Below are 16,656 nucleotides of genomic sequence, written 5' to 3' on the forward strand. Positions count from 1 at the left end.
TCTGTCCTGATTGGATTCCTCAAGGAAAAAAATGGATCAGTTAAATTAACTGTTTATATCCAAGGACATCTTAAGAGGCTACACTGTAAAAAATAATGGGTCCTGATGTCATTCATGTAAGAGTCTTACATGGAATTGCTTGTCTTATTGGCCACTGATCAGGAGAAGACCAATATCATGTTGCCATTTCAAGATTTTATTCAGAATGGACAAGATAGCTTGTATAACTAGCCATTAATAAGCCCAAAATAAACTACCTCCAAGGAGGGCTTTGCATTTTGTGTGAATGCAACTGAGGCATGAAAAAATATCTCTAGAACTAAAGTTGAAAGGCAGGAAAACAGGAAGAATAGCATTTGCAGAATTATGTGTAATGACCCTGCCAAACTTCTCTTTCAATAAAGAGGTAAAGATGAGCAACAATGGCATAGCTAAGGACATCTAAGAGAAGATTATTCCAGCTGTGTGGAAGCTGATGACTGTATTCTAGCTGGGCCAGATCTAGCAAGAACTTTTTGCTGCACCCATTGACAGTCTCTCAGACTCTGAAGTTCTATCACCAAGGCCCTAAGCCAAGGGTCTTCAAAGTTTAAGACTTGCGGACTTCAACTGCCAGAATTCCTGAGCTAACATGACTGGAAGAGGAAATCTGGGAGTTGAAGTCCACAAGTCTTAAAGCTGTCAAATTTGAAGACCCCTACCCTAAGCAGAGATATGCTTTAAAGATACAACAGCAGAGGGCTAATTTCAATTGGCCAAAAGCAGACAACAGGAAAATAGGGTCTATCATGTAATCTGCCTTAGCTGTACATTTGGGTGGAGGATTGGCCTTGGGTATTTATTAGCCTCTTTCCCTGAAAGAAAATGCCTAGAACATCTTTTTAAGCCTTAACTCTAAGATGTTGTCCTGCAAACTCTGGATTCCACTTCATTGCATCTTTTGTCTAAATATATATCCATCCATCCAATGTATATAACTCTGGATAATGGTTTTGATGCTTTTTTTGTTAGATTCTTGGCCTTGGCTTGTGCAAAGCTTGTGACTATGTTTATAATTGTGTTAATATATTGCTAAAAAGTACTCAGTTTGCATCTCACTGAATTCTGGCAGGTGTCTTGCTAGCTAACTTGCTGACTGGCAATCACCATGCCAAAACAGAAAATCCTGACACCCAGGAAGGACAAGATGCAAGTACTCCATGCCACATATTGCATCTGGCAGACAGGGAGAAGAGACCCAGGTCAAAGCATATACACAACAAGGACAAAGTTGTTTAACTAACCAGAATAAGTGTTTTGGATGCTAGTGGTCTCAAACTCAGTTGTCAACTCTTTATGTGACTGCTGTGGGATAAGCATAAAATAAAATATAAGTGTTGAAATTTCTTTACAGTAATCTATGGTATTTACACATCTGGAATTGAAAATTCTAATTGTACCTGGAAGAAGATAGAGCTAGATAAAATACATATATAATTTATAACAGACAAAAAAGAGTGTTTCACGCTGACCATAATTAATCTAAAAAAAGTCATTACTACTATGAAAAGTGATAGCTATAGACTTAGATGACTTTACATATTATGAGATTCATGGATTGAAGAAAAGAAGATGATGATAAGACATGTATATTTGTTATATTCAAACCCTCTTAAGAGGCGTTTGCTTTTTTGATCTGATTACTTGTTAAAAACATAAAACATACTGTTATTGACCATAGTACTAAATGAATTTTAAAAATTAGGATTAAATTTAAATGAATTTTCAAAGTGGCTTAGCACAGTGAAAAATATCAAATAAAAATAAAACTTAATAAAAAGAATTGTTCATAATTTAGATTATTCTGTGCTAAAACTTTGAAATTGTTACATATGCTGGTATCTTTTGATTCATGAGCTATCATATTTAGCTTCTTAAAATATTGATGTTGAAGAAAAACATCAGTTAAATCACTAGAATGCCATTTCTGCTTTCACTTAAAGTATCTGGAACTTTTGGCTCACAGAATAGCTTTTCACAGCAGTTCTTTATTCATGAAATTACTTCTGCGTATTGCCATATGAGACAATAAGTGTTTAATTTTGGTCATTCTAATTATCAAAAGTGTTTAATAAATGTTAAAAATACAGACAATATTGGTACATTCCATAAGAATGTGAAGCTTATGTTTTTATTGAATATAATTAAAATATTATTGTTTTAATAGAAAGAGCTGTAAATTCTATTTTAGTAACCATCATGTAAGTAATATATATTTCCAAAATGTGATAAATGTGTATTCTTTAGGAACATGGAAGTCCTGATCTTAATAATTGAAATTTTGAGGAGGAAAGATCTCCTCTGTTGGTAGAATGAAATCTCCTTTCTTCCTTTTTTTCTGTGCCTAAAATGAGTTGTCCAGTTAGAGGTTAAATTAGAGATGCAGTGGATAACTTTGATTAAATTCTGTGAAATTTTCTCCTGAGAAAACAGTTTTCTACTTTCATCAATTCAATTTATATGTACTTAAACTGTGGATTCAAAACATGATATAATTTTGTAGACCTATTTAAGTCAGAGGCCTGTACTGAAATTGCTTTAGTTGGCCTGGTCAGTGATCTGTATCTGGAGTTACACAAGAGAATGGGACCTGTTTGTTCCCTAAGAATCCTCAATGTCTTGAATACCTTGGGATACTAAGAGACAGAATTACAGGTGAAGACTCTTCTTCTACAAATGGGGATCAGCCTCAAGAGCAACATGGAGAAATTGTCATTCTTGACACTTGTTGGTGTATCAACTCTTCTCAAGTATGTTTACATATTTTATGCAACTGTTAGAACATATTGACATTACAGAATACACAATAATAATTATCTGTTTCCTCTGATTCCAGAATAGTAGCTGATTTCTTATACTGAAATGTAAATGGTTATGTTAGATCAATTCAAAACCAGTGCAGTACAGTCTCTGGAGATTAAAGTTTTACTGCTTGATAGAGTCCCTGAGTTTTGTAGTAGTTTTGGATTTTGTTTGCTAGTGGTGCGTGGCCTTGTCCTTTACTTACTTAGTAATATCCTGCTCAGGTAGATCCATTATATTCTATGCAGAACAACTTTTGGAGATGTTATTAAAGCTGCAACTTTAAAACAAGTACTGCAGTTCACTGTTTAATAGGAATACAGTTAAATTGTGCTGATTGCTTTTACTTCTCAGTTCAATTCAAAATATTTTTGAGTAAGTTAGTTTACTGTAACTCACAATGTTGATTTGTGTGATTAAAGTTCTAAACATCTGGATACCACATGGAAGACTACATTTTCCCATACATGCCTCACCTATGGTTTCAGTTCTGTAAGGAAGCTATGTTCTGTTCCTTCATCTATTTTAGAAATTATAACAGTAAAACAAGGACCGTGTTATAAGCTAAGAATACTGAGGCTGTTTGGGTCTCAACATTTGAGTAGGGCCAATAAGGATGATTGACCATTTTAACTAAACTTTAATGCTGGTTTGTGTATTTTTAATTAATTAAGTAATTAATTATGCCCTATAGATTATTAAACAGCATACCCTGGGAAATTTCAATGCCCCTGAGCTTGTTAGACTTTCCCAAAGTTCCATAACCCTGGGCGAGCCAGTAAGTTAGGTGAGCTTTGCTGTGGTTTGTTGTGTTTTCTTTTTGTGACTGAGGTTTAAACAGGAGTATTCCAAGGACTAGTAGAAGGTTCTATATGACCAGCAGCCAATTGTTCTTGAACCAATTGTTGTAAAGCAGCAAGTTTTTCCCTTGATAATGGCCATTGTTCCACCCAAACCGGCATAGAACAGAGCCATTTAAGAGGAAGAGCCATCATCAAGAATCAAATGGGCATTAAGAAGAGAAAGGATATCACGGCCCCAAATATTAGTATGAATATCTAGAATGTATGGTTGTAGGAAAAAGGACTTACCAGCAGATGTTGTAACATTAATTTCTTGAACACTCTGCCAAGCAACTGTAGAACCTCCTATTCCCCACAATGAAGAAACTGTCGTTTTTGGCCACTGCACTGGCCAGTGTAAAGAGGAGATGACAGTAACATCGGCTCCAGGATCCAATAACCCTTGAAATGGTTGTTTATTAAGGAAGAGCGTTAACAAAGGACGAGAGGAGTTCAGCTGATGAAGTAAGCCTACAGATAAAGAAGTTGACCCAAATCCTGCATCCCCATGATTACCTATACCAGGAGATGGATTTTCATATGGAAGAAGAAGCAATTGAGCAACAGAAGAATTACAAGGAAGAACTTGAGGAAGATTCACCCAAATCTGAATCATGAGGATACCAGTGTAATCTGAATCTATTACCCCAGGCACAACAAAACAGCCCTTTTTGTGTGCAGAAGAATGAGGCAAAATTAAGCCAACTAATCCCGAAGGAAAAGGACCTTTAAATTGAGATGGAACTATTTTAACTTCCATGGGAAATTTAAACTCAATTTCCTCTTGAGTGATTCAATCGATCCCAGCGCTACCGGCTGTGGCTGGGAAGGAGTGAGAGAGACTGCTGGAGGAGTCAGAGTGATGGGAAAGGCACGCTTTGGATTCTGGGTGGGTGCCACACCCATTGGCAAGTTTCCCGACCGAAACCGACATTGATTGGCCCAATGAAATCCCTTTTTGCAAATAGGGCACTTCTTAGAAGGACAATTCTGAGGCATAGAAGGTGTAGAACGACAGTCCTTCTGAAAGTGGCCAGGCTTCTTACACTTAAAACAGTTACCAATTGGTCGCTGTCCTTTCTGAATAGTAGCTGCTATCATATGCATTTTATAAGTTTGTGATCCAATATCCTGGCAGACTTGCAGCATATCTGCCAGAGTGTAATGAGCAGTAGCCTTTAATGGCTGTAAAGCTCTTTTACAATCTGCATTAGCATTTTCAATAGCTAACTGGCGAAGAAGTTCACCAGCAGCTTCCTGATGATCAAACTGCTGTCTAATTGCTTTGGACAGATGCTCAACAAAGTCAGCATAAGGCTCATTGGCATTCTGTCGAATGTTTGAAAAATTTGCTCTAGCTTCTCCAGCTTGGGGTACCTTAAGAAAAGCACGAAAGGCACATTCAGAAACAATAGTTAATGTAGCTGGAGGAAGAACAACTTGAGTAGAAATTGTACCAAATGGTCCAGAACCAAATAGCTGCTCAACTGTATATGCTCCTCCCCCTCCTAAAGCAGCAGCTTGAGCATGTCTCATATATTCACTCTCCCAAACCACATATTGCATGGATGTTAAAATCATGTGAAATATTTGCTTCCAATCTTCAGGGATCATTGTATAACCATTTTTTATTCCTTCTACAAGTCCTCTTGTAAAATTACCACTAATACCATAGTCTGTAACTGCCTTTTTAAAACTCTCTTAAGATCTGATAAGGCAGACCCTCCCATTCTGCTACTTGCAGTCCAAGCTGTGGCCCCTGACCAGGACAATATTGTACTGGACAAACAGACAGTAATTCTGCAAGTTCTGTTCCTGAGACAGAGGTATCCCTATCTCTACCATTTTCTGAAAAGAAGACTGAACAATAGAGTCAGGAGGCTTTTGCCCTGTATCTGCAGGAGCTGAGGGAATTGAAGACATATATTCAGGTGAAGAAGGGGGACAAATGACAGCATTAGTATAACGTGAAGGTGGAGGTGTTAAAAAAGAAAGTTCATTGTGACCAAATTTTTCAATTGCATGCCTACATAAATGCCACACATGCAAAACTTCATTTTGCTCGAGGTTCAGTATGCAATTTCCCTATACGTTCCCAATCAGTTAATTTTAAAGACCCCTTTTCTGGGTACCATAGGCACTGAGCTGCAATCTCCTGGACCAGCCTTAAGAGATTTCTCTGTGGTACCTCGGTATTATTTTTCTTCAACAAATAGCCTAATTCATCTACATGCTTCCTTTGTTCCTCAGAAAGTGAAGACCCCATACTTACAGAAACCAAAAGGTTGAAGAAACCACAAAGGGTTGAAGGTGCACCAAATCCTTGCCGGATGAAGTAGAGGGTCCCTGTTCATGCGCCACTTGAAGAGGGTCCCTGTTCATGTGCCACTTGTTGTAATGACGAGGCAGTTGAGTTGTTTGATCATGAACAACTGAATCATGATGATCTTTATTGGAGTCTAGTCTTGCATTTATACACATTTTTAGTTATCCTCCATCACTGGTTAACTTTGGTTACTGCTTAACTTTCGTTACTGTTTAGCACAGTAATCCATACAATTAATTATTTCTAGTTAAAGTCTAACATATGTTTACTTCCTCTCTCTAATCCTCCTTTAGATTAGTGACTTTGTTTACCTGAGTTGTATTTGCTTGGAAACATTCTTTATCTGAGGTTTGCCATCTGAGATTGGAACATTCCTGCAATTACAACTCTACAAACATACAAATAGCATGCTTTGCAATAGCATATTACATGGTTTCCCTGTTTCAGGTACAATTTATGGCAGATTTTCAGAGGTGTCATAAATATTTCACCTGCTGTACAGCACACTTCAGTATGATGTCTTATCACCAAGAGTAATCCATTTGTACCTCAGATTGCATCCAAGGTAAATTATTCTGCACCTGTTTTTTCTTTTTTTAAGTAAGAATTTTCCACTTTTCTGAAAGATTTTCTGTATTATAATAAATTGCTTATTCATACTACATAGCACTGCCTTTCAGTCTATAGAACTCATGAACTCTTATCTACTTATTACAACAGACTTCACTCTTTTTTAATTCTATGGTTTCCTTTGCTTATGTGAATCGATATTGAAAAGCTAGATTATAATATCTATAAACTTACTAACTAAAAAAGAAGTCACACACAGTAAGCAATTGACCAGAATGGTAAATTATAAAATGCATTTTTATTTAGATGGGCTATGGTGATTTTTCCATGTTAAGTTTTCTTGCTTGCACAGCAGTTGATAGTTCTCAGTCTCATGGCCAGTAGAATGGGCCAGAATGTGCTGCTATTCAGCTGTTTGTTCCCAGAGCAATTGTCAGTTGAGTTAAAACAATGGTGAACCACGTTGGGACCACCAAATGGAGGGTGTCGAAAACATAATCCTTATTCCTTTATTTAAAAAAAAATGCAAGCAATTCACAAAGATATGGGGCAATTATAAATGAACTCCACTGGTTTCATTGCAATTGTTTTAAATCCCTTTCCCTATATTTGTAGATTTTTTTAAACAAGGAGGCCTTTCACCATTTGAACAATGATTCCAAAACATATAGTGCCACTATTTCCTAACAATTAAGGAAATAAAAACCAAAAATAAGACAAGATGGCACAAATTTATTTTATTGTCTAATTTTGCCCTATCTCTTAAGTGAAAAATCATCTCTAAGCAGCTGGTTCTTTTTTTACCAATAAATGTTCTTTTTGGGATGCAGCGGTCGAGTAGCACTTGTTATGCTATGTTATGTGTCTATGGATTGGGGTAACAAGATTAGCATTATATGCGAGGAAAAAGCATTTTATTTTCCTCTCCACTGTGAGAAACAAAAGTCCCTTTTCTGGAGTCAGCTACTTGTATCAAGAAGGAAACGCCAATTGGCAGCAATAATGATAATCTACTGTACTTATTCTGATTTTGTACTAAGCATATATATCTCAGCCGTAACAACCATAAGCTGTAAATAGATGGTCAGTAGATGCTGTATAAGATGGGCCTTTGGTTTTACTGAGCAGGGCTGCTATGTTTCAGGAAGAAGTGAAACAGGCACTGTTTCCAGTCTTTATTGTTTTAGCCTCCAGAAATACACTAGGTAATGTCCATCTGATTCCTTCTGGTAAAGGAGGCCCTGTTATTTTATTGTGACTGTAGCCCACCATAATTCAGGTATACACATTTGACAATGTTGATTTTTTTTTGTAAAGGAAAATTCAAAAAAGTTTTTGTAGGTTTTATTTTTAAAATATTGGCTGCATTATCTCTGTCTCTCTCTCTCTCTTTCTCCAACTTACAGATCTGAATATATTTGGAATTTATATGTTTGCATTTAATCTACATCTAATGGAGGGACAGAGAGAAAGATGGGGATCTACAGCTGTTAGGGAATTAGCTTATGCTATAATTTTATTTGTATTTATACTTTTTGTTTTGTGCAAGTTTTAATAGTTACCCTTTGAGGATTTCCAGTCTAGCTTATCAGAATCCACCAACAGCTTTTTTGTAATATTCTCGTTTCCCTTTTGGTTCAGCCGAGCCCACTGACAGATTATTCAAATTCAATTGTTTTATGTCTAAGCCGAACAGCTAATTAAAGTAGGGATGATTAACCTGACTGGCAGTATCGCTCTCTCACTCCCTCCTGTTCCAATCAGTCTCTCTCTCTCTCTCTCTTTCTCTCTCTCACTCACTCACTCACACACACTCACACACAGAGTCTTTTGCTCTACTGTTTTGTGTGTGTGTGTGTGTGTGTGTGTGTGTGTGTTTTCCTCTTCTCTCCTAAACGTGGTCTGCTTGCTGATGGCAGAATGGCACTCGGAGATTTGTGCATTGTGTCTGGTTTCCTACGGGCAGGCTGACCCAGTGCCTCTGGGGACTTATCAATAGACCACTCAGAAGAGACAGAGACAGGAGAAAGGAGGAGGGGTGGGGGGAGACAGAGAGAGAGAGAGAGAGAATCAATATCAAGAATAGAAGGAGCTCCGAAGCCATTTTTTTTTTATTTTAAAAAAAGTCTATCAGGACTTGGGAAGAGGGTGACAAAGAAGGTTTTTGAAAGAGGCAGTGGAGGAGATTCTAATAAATTTGGAAGGATACAGTTCCCCGTCTTGGGGAAAAGAAGAACTCCTGGCTGATTAGCATTCACACCAGGTATGAGATGTTCGCTACCCCTTATCATCGCGTCGCCACCGAGAGGAAAGGCGCCTTTTCTTTTATCTTTCCTTCTTCTTTTTGAGGAGATGGAGCGAGCGTGCATTTTTTGTGTGTTTGTTATTGCTGCGAGGGGTGGGGGAAGAAGAGCCGTGGGCATTGGTGTGACGGGAGCAAGAAGAATGGGAGCAGGGCAGCAGCGGCGGAGGGGAAAAAGAGTCTGGAGTAGGTGGTTCTCTTCAGGCACCCCCCCCCCTCCCCAAGAGGTTACCCAAGTTCATTCTGAGCAGGTGGATTTAGGCGGGGAGTTACTTAACGCTTGACCGCCAGTTTTCAAAAAAAAAAAAAAAAATCCCGCTTCCTATGTCTATTAAAGGAAGCGCCAATGTTTCTCTTTCTCTCCCCCCGCTTCCCGCTCTCTCGCGCGCACTGCCTCTCTCTCCCCTCTCCTTTTCCTCTTTTCCTAACCAGACAGCGGGAGGGTTCTTGGCTCCTGGCCAGCCCAAAAGCCTCTAAGTGTTTTGCACTTGTTTCAGGGAGTCGCTGCCCGGCGTTTTTTCCCCCCCGCTCTCTCTCTCTCTCTCTCCTTCCTCCAGCATTTTCAGTAGAGAACAAAGAGTTCTTTACAAAGGAAAAGAGGGGACTGCGAGCTTGACGCTTAAGATGTTCCCCCCTCTGTTTTTAAGGTCCTCCTTCTTCTTTCGAACAGAAAAGAATCCGTAGCAGCACCAAAAGAAGAAAAAAAGCAAAAGGATTTTTTTCCCCTTCGTAATGCAAAAAAGGAGGAAATAGTTTCATTTTTTTCCCTGTTAGCCCTTTTCAAAACAACATTTTTTTTTTAAAAAAAATGTAGCTGTTGCTTTGCTAACTTTTACCTGATGGGGGTTCCTTACATAAAAGTTAGGCTGTTCTCTGCCTTTTCTCTTCCTTCCTCCCTGTTTTCTTTTTTCTACTTCTCAAGGCATTTTACCTGGGCAATAGAGGTAAGGGGAATAGGAAAGGTTCAATTAAGCAAAATTAGGATGTGACTGGGAGATTCTTCCGCTTTTGGCCACCTGGCCTTCAAAACTTAGTACTGTGTGGAAGGAAAGTGTGTATGGTTTGTCTGCTTCTGAATAAAAAGGTTTGCAAGGATTCAGAATTGTAAATTGTTTTGCTATCTACTTGTCACCTTTGCACCTGGTTTTATATATATATTACATGCTTTGAGCACACATTATATTTTATGTATATTAAAATATGTATTTGGATGTCTACGTAAACAGCATTATTTTGGTTAGTAATATAAGATAATGAATCAAATGATCTATTTTCATGCTATTAAATATATTTCAACCATGCAAGCTTCGGAACATAAGCTCAAAAGGAGTTGCTTTTAATAAAAGTCATTCCTACTGATACCCATTTCTAATAAAATAGCAGTTTACTACAGCAAATAGGAGTATATGATCTCTATCATTGTGTTAAATATAATGTTAAATAGATGAAAGTAATTACAGCAATTGTTTTGATAATATTACAAGTAATATCTTTTTCTTTAAAGAGGCGATAACTTACATTTTCTGCACATTTTGGAATCTCGCATACTAATAGATATTATTTTGGAAGAAAGATGTATACAAATGAGGTTGAAAGATAAGTTGTACATTTTACTACTACTATAACGCAGTAACTTTATTGCAACAATAAAAGTGAAACTAGCTAAACCATGTAAATATAAGTTACCTTGGGAGCCCTCCCTACTCTCCATGAATGAACCTGAAATATTTTGTGAAAAGACGATGATTCAGAAGTACTGGAAGCTAATATATTTGGCTTTCTAAAAATAGTAGAAATTGAGTAACTTTTAACTGCGTTATTTGCAATTATCTTAATGAAAATAAAATATCAAATTGCAATATTTCCATATTGTTTTACATTAAAATATAATACAAATAAGTAATATCTTTGAACTTCTTTATTAATAGGAACATTTATATTTTCTGCATTTTTTATTATTTTGTTTGCTTTATTTTGTTCAGTTGAATATATATCTGTTTTCTATCTGGAATCTCAAAAGTAGCAACAGAAGTCAGTGCCAAAATCTATATAAACCCCTTCTCATTAACAGTAATCTTCCATCAGATACCTGCATGCAGAAAAGGGAGAAAGAGGATAGGTTTTTCCTGAGATTTTTTTTTTAATCTAACGTAAGACTAGGGTATTCACAGTAGAGAAGAAAAGAGAGGGAAACAGATGAAGGAGAGAAAAAAAAAATGGAAAGAAAAGCTCTTTGAGCAGGAACACACTGGCTCTTTCTTCCTTCAAGCAATCCTCTCCAGCTCCTGGCGACATGTCCTGCGCTTTTAGATATCATATGACCCTTTAGCTAGGCTCCTGTTAGCAGAATGGGCCTGTTTTCCTTTAATTCTATTTTCCCTGCTCACTTCTGTGTTTCTGCCTATGTGTAATCTTTGCTTTCCTTTACTTTTTTATGTGCTTCACATAAAGACAAAAAAAAATTCATTCCCCAATTTGATTTAAAGTTAACTGCCCAAATTTAGTTCAAATAGGTGTGTGCTTACATTGCCTTTTCTTGTGTATACATTTCATATGTTTACAGATTCTTTCTGGCATTCCTCCTTTGCAACTGTGTCTAGGAGTCATCTTTCCTAATGTGAAATATAATGCTGTAATTTATATTAATATATAAATTAGATTTGCATAATCATTTATACCTGTGTAAAATTTATATCACACTTTGAAAATTAACTTCCAAAGTTTTATGATCTATATGTATCCAAGTGGATTAATAGTGGAAGTTCAGCCAGAAGTAAAGTCCCTCTGAGGAAAAAAAAAACTTACAATATTACTTAAAGTAAAATGAAAAATTATGGATTTCTTAGCATTTTGAAATATATTTATTCTTGCAGGTGGAAAGAAAAGGCATGTGAATTTTTCTACTCACAGTTCTTAGGAAGTTCGAAATACTGTAAAATGTTTCTGATCTTTATTTCTTCCTTGCTGAACTTCCCAGAAAAGTTCTTAAGTGATTTTTCCAATGATAGGGTATATTTAGATTTTATAAATTTGGTTTACTACATCAGTTTTTATGTTGGACTTCCTTATTATTTCATATAATTTAACATGAAATTCCAGGAAGTCCAAATATTGATAAAGTTGCCATTTGGAATGCTGTCACTGAAAACATTTTATGCTCCTATTTCCTAAGTATATTTACTTGAAAGTTATATGACTAACGAGTCTTTTATATGAAATTGTACAGAATTAGGATATGTGAGAAACCTGTATAATACTCAGAAAACTATAACAAATCAAAGATTGTATCTCTTATTTAACAAATATTATTTTCCATTCTTCTTCTAAAATTGTTTTTTCATGAAGCTCCTTCAAATCCAACTTGTTGTATATGTATACTATATACAATGTATATGAGAAAACAAATACTTAGTTATCTAGAGTTAATTTCCCCCCAAAATTAAAAGATCCCGTGTTCCATTTTGAGTCAAGAGATATATTTTAATTTTGTGAGCCAAATTGGATATGTATCATCTGTGTCTCATTAATCATTTATATACTGGCTTTTATTAACTCTGTTTCCATTAACACTACTAGTTTGAAATTCTGAGATCGTCATTTTTTTTAATAACTTCTTTTTTTGATTTTCCCCAAATAAATAATAAAATTAGAACAATGGCAGGAGATTTATATATATATATATATATATATATATATATATATATATATATATATATATATATATATATATATATATATATATATATATATATATATGAATGAATGAAGAGGTGTTGGATTTCAAATTGCCTTTAGCTATATTTATTAAGCATCCTTATTGAGCTTCCCCAGTCTCCATTCTCAAACAAGTAGTAGTGTATAAGCTGTGAAGTAAGAAGATATAAGTGAAGCATCTTAATGCTGCTTATTTGTTTTAACAAAAAGTAAGTCCAGTGTTGACCCATTATAGTATCATACTTCATGTCCTGGAAAAGCAGACATTTCTTCAGAAACTATCACCCCTTGTAATAAATTTAAGCCATTTTCAAATATTTCCTTTTTCCCCTTTTGACCTATTCTCTGCCATATAAATATGACTGGAAATTCTGTAATTAAATGCAATGATTTGGTGTGGGTTTGCATTAAAGCTTCATATCGACATATCTTGCTTAGAAAAAATTGATTTCGAAGTAAGCACAATAACTGATGTGCATATGTGTTTTTATATGTATCATAATTATATTATTGATTTATCTGCCTATGTATGTCAAGGCTGTGAATTTGACTGGTCTACAGTATTCAGCATGTAAATACATATTTGACATTTTCTCATATGCAAGGATAGAAAGTAATTCTGTGTTCTAATGTTCTGAATTCCTAACAATTTGACATTGACACCTGTTCAATGTATATGTTTACTTAATATATCTCATAATATTTCCTTAAAAAACTTAAGTTTGTCCTTTGGAAAGGTAAACATTTTCCTATCTTGCAATAAAGTGTTACTTTCGTTGATTTTGTTGAAAATTACAATTGAGTGCTTTAATGATAAAAAGTAGTTCTATATGTTCATCCTTAACAGAGTTTGTTTTGACTTTTGGTAATGAACATGAAAGTCTGTGATAAACTTTACATATGTATGTAGATGTATTTTTGCCAAGTGAAAAATTAGCTTATGTTATATGTGTGTCATTGGTACACATTAGAGTAGTTTAAAGGCCCGTAGCAAGATAACCACTAAAAATATAATAGCATGATAAGCATTAAAGTTTCACAGATTTGTAATTAAATATTTTTCAGGAATAGAATAGCTTCTATAGAAATAAAATGTAACGGTGATTCACTAGTGATAAGCCTCAATTGAGGGAGCTTTGTCGTTTGGGTTCAGTTTTGCTGTTCTTAATATTACATAAGTAAAACATTTCTTCCTAGGAATCAGTTACTGTAATCTTATTCTTATTTACCTATACGTGGTTCCTTCAAACCAAGGCTTATTTTTGCATAAGGTTGTACTGTTAGAACTTTTCAGGTAATACTTACACGCTATATATGTTCTCCTTTCTATTTAAGAACAATATATTGAACAAAGCAGTATAGGTGTGTTTTTAAATTAAACTATAATTTTCCCCATTGTTAATTTATAATACAGCATAATATAGCATTGCTTTTTTAAAAGATCAGATATTGCTTGAAAAATACTTGGTATATCTTAACAATTTTACACTAGTTCACTTCAACACTGCCTTAAGTTTTGAGACTAATAAAAGTTCAGATTTAAATCTTACTATTCAACTTCTTTTTGTGTTATATATTGCACATTATTTTTCTTAACTTTTTTTTTCTGAAGTTACAGAATATAATTTTTATGTGATAGCTGAGATGTGTAAGGGTCTATACCTCTATTGTTGTCAGTGAAATTTTAAATTGAACTGGGTCCTATTAAGAATTCTCTTGGCATACCTGAAAGACTCATTTTATACTCTGGCAGCCTTTTAAAGTTCTGACCATATTATGAGTAGCAAAGGAACTAGTCTGTTAATGCAGTCTTTTCATTACTCTAAATAATAAAATTTCTCTGTGATCTGTTAATCTCTACCACGTATCCCAGAAAGCATACAGATGTAGCGTGAGAAAGAGTTTCTTCTCCTTTCCTGCAGCAAATAAGTTCTATAATTATTTTTCTGGCCAGAGAATCAGGATGTACCAAGGAAAATTATGTGTGTTTAGAAAGTTGCCAAAAGCTTTGCCTGGGAGGGGATCAGCTGTTGTTTTTCTTTAAAAAGAAATTAAGTACTTTCTAAACTTATTAGCGTTACAGAGTTCATACATCAATCTTAAGTATAACAACATGTTAAGGATGTAACAAGCAAAAAGGATAAATTCTATTCATTTTATCCTCTGGACACTAATTCTCTCCCCCAAATAATAGTTGGATACATGAAGGTTTTTCGTTAAAAAAAGTTGCATTTTGCTTTAGTTTTACTTTACTTTTTACTTCGACTTCCTCCCTGATTGGAATCCCTTTTTCTTCTTCCTCTTATATATTCCTTTTATATACTAGGTTCTAAATATATGTAAATATCTGCATCGCTCTCTAAGAATTTTGTTACATGATAATTACTAAAGTGCACTTTAAAATTATGAAACTTAAGGAAAAACTATATCAACTTTTAATTTCATACATTAAAAAAAATCAAACAGGTAAACTATTTAAAATATCTAAGGTATAAATGCACATAACAAGCTACTATCAAAATGGCTACATTTCACTGAAGGATACAAAAATAGGAAAACCTGAATGAGAATTCACATTTAGAGTTAAGAACTTTAACACTTCATATCTTGTTGAATCAACCTGGCCATTGTTGGGGAATGTTGGGAGTTGTAGTTCAGTAACATCAACTACAGATTCAGAATACTTGATAGAATCATCATTAAAAAAAAAAAACTTCAACACCCTTCAAACAATTTTATAATTAATAGTGATAATGACTTAATTTTTTATTCTTTGTTGTACGATTTTATTTGTATTACTTCTGAATTTTTTTTGTATTTAGTTGCTGGGAATTTATTTCTCTTTCTTGGGAATTCTGATATCAATTTTGTGATAACATTTCTGATTTGATTTCAATCAAATCAAAACTGAACATTTTTCTTGAAGAAATACTTGAATGAAGACATAAGTGAGTTACTAAAGATTAATGTAGACAAGACAAAATTGCCTAAAGCTGGTGTGGCTTTGATATGGTTGTATTTCCCATAAAGAAACATTTTGTAGACTGGAGCACTTGTTAAAACCTATATTGTTGCAAGGTTCCTAGATAGCAGTTGTGTATTTGATTAGTACCTTTTATCAGTCTGATAAGTTGCCTCGAGTCATTTCCATCAAATCAGGGTTTGGTTCAGGAGATTCAGGTTACAAAAATTTCCCATGTGGATTACTGCAGTATGCTAGGTGTGGTTATCTTTAAAGATTGTTCAGAAATTGCGTCTAATTCAAAATTCTGCAGCCCACTAACGTATGTAGATGAGCCATAAGAGGCAAATTACTCTTTTCTTAACACACCTGCACTGATTGCCTGTTTGCTTCTAGACCCATTTCTAAATGCTAGCAGAGACTTTTAAAGTATTGAACATCCTGCATATATTAGGTTGTGCCTTTTCCTTACTCTGTGTTAATGGTGTCACTAGTTCTGTAGGAAAGGCCTATTTTCTTTCTACCCTTCATAATCTATAAATTCTTGTTATAAATATTTAGTTGTAGAAGTGCATCAGGATTTTCTATTTTATCAACAAGCAAGAAATAGGTCTTTTTTCTCCAGAAAGTTCTCCTAGTTGTACTCTGTTTCAAATAAGAGCATTGTTTAATAAATCTTTCAATTCTGTTTTTGTTTAATTTGCAGTAGTATGTTTTTTCCAGATTTTTGTTCGCGATTAGCAATTTAGGTTCTTCTGTAAATTCTTTAGAATTATTAATAAATTTCCAGATGTTGTCATATAAGTACTGAAGTAAATACATTCTACTTTACAGGTGAACAAGCATTGTCACATAGCTTTGTTGAAGTCCATGTTGGCCAAGCTACATAAGAGCCAGAGCAGAATTTGCAGACATTCATCCTGAGCTCTTGTTCTAATTACAGGGCCCATACTGGTTCTTCAAATGTAAGTTGGGGTTACTCCATTTGGTATATTTTCTATTTCATTTCATGTATTCCTCTTTTTTAATTGTATTGTTTCAATATTTAAAACTTCGCTCTATTGAAAAGTTGGTCTTGAATCTACATGTGGATCAGCTG

The 16,656-nt window shown here is 34.9% G+C and overlaps 1 protein-coding gene across 6 annotated transcripts in view; it reads left to right on the plus strand.

Moving 5' to 3' along the window:
* The window catches only part of ZBTB20 (zinc finger and BTB domain containing 20), a 477,851-nt gene that overhangs the window by 385,529 nt on the left and 75,666 nt on the right, over window positions 1-16,656 (plus strand). For all 6 annotated transcript variants that reach the window (XM_087966401.1, XM_026680425.2, XM_087966403.1 and 3 more), the window contains one exon: window positions 16,392-16,522. The gene's annotated coding sequence lies outside the window, so the exon portion shown is untranslated. The remainder of the gene's footprint in view (window positions 1-16,391; window positions 16,523-16,656) is intronic.

The sequence above is a fragment of the Notechis scutatus genome, chromosome 5, assembly GCF_049901735.1.
Source record: "Notechis scutatus isolate UNSWTSFEM ecotype Mainland chromosome 5, rNotScu1.2, whole genome shotgun sequence".
Lineage (NCBI taxonomy): Eukaryota > Metazoa > Chordata > Lepidosauria > Squamata > Elapidae > Notechis > Notechis scutatus.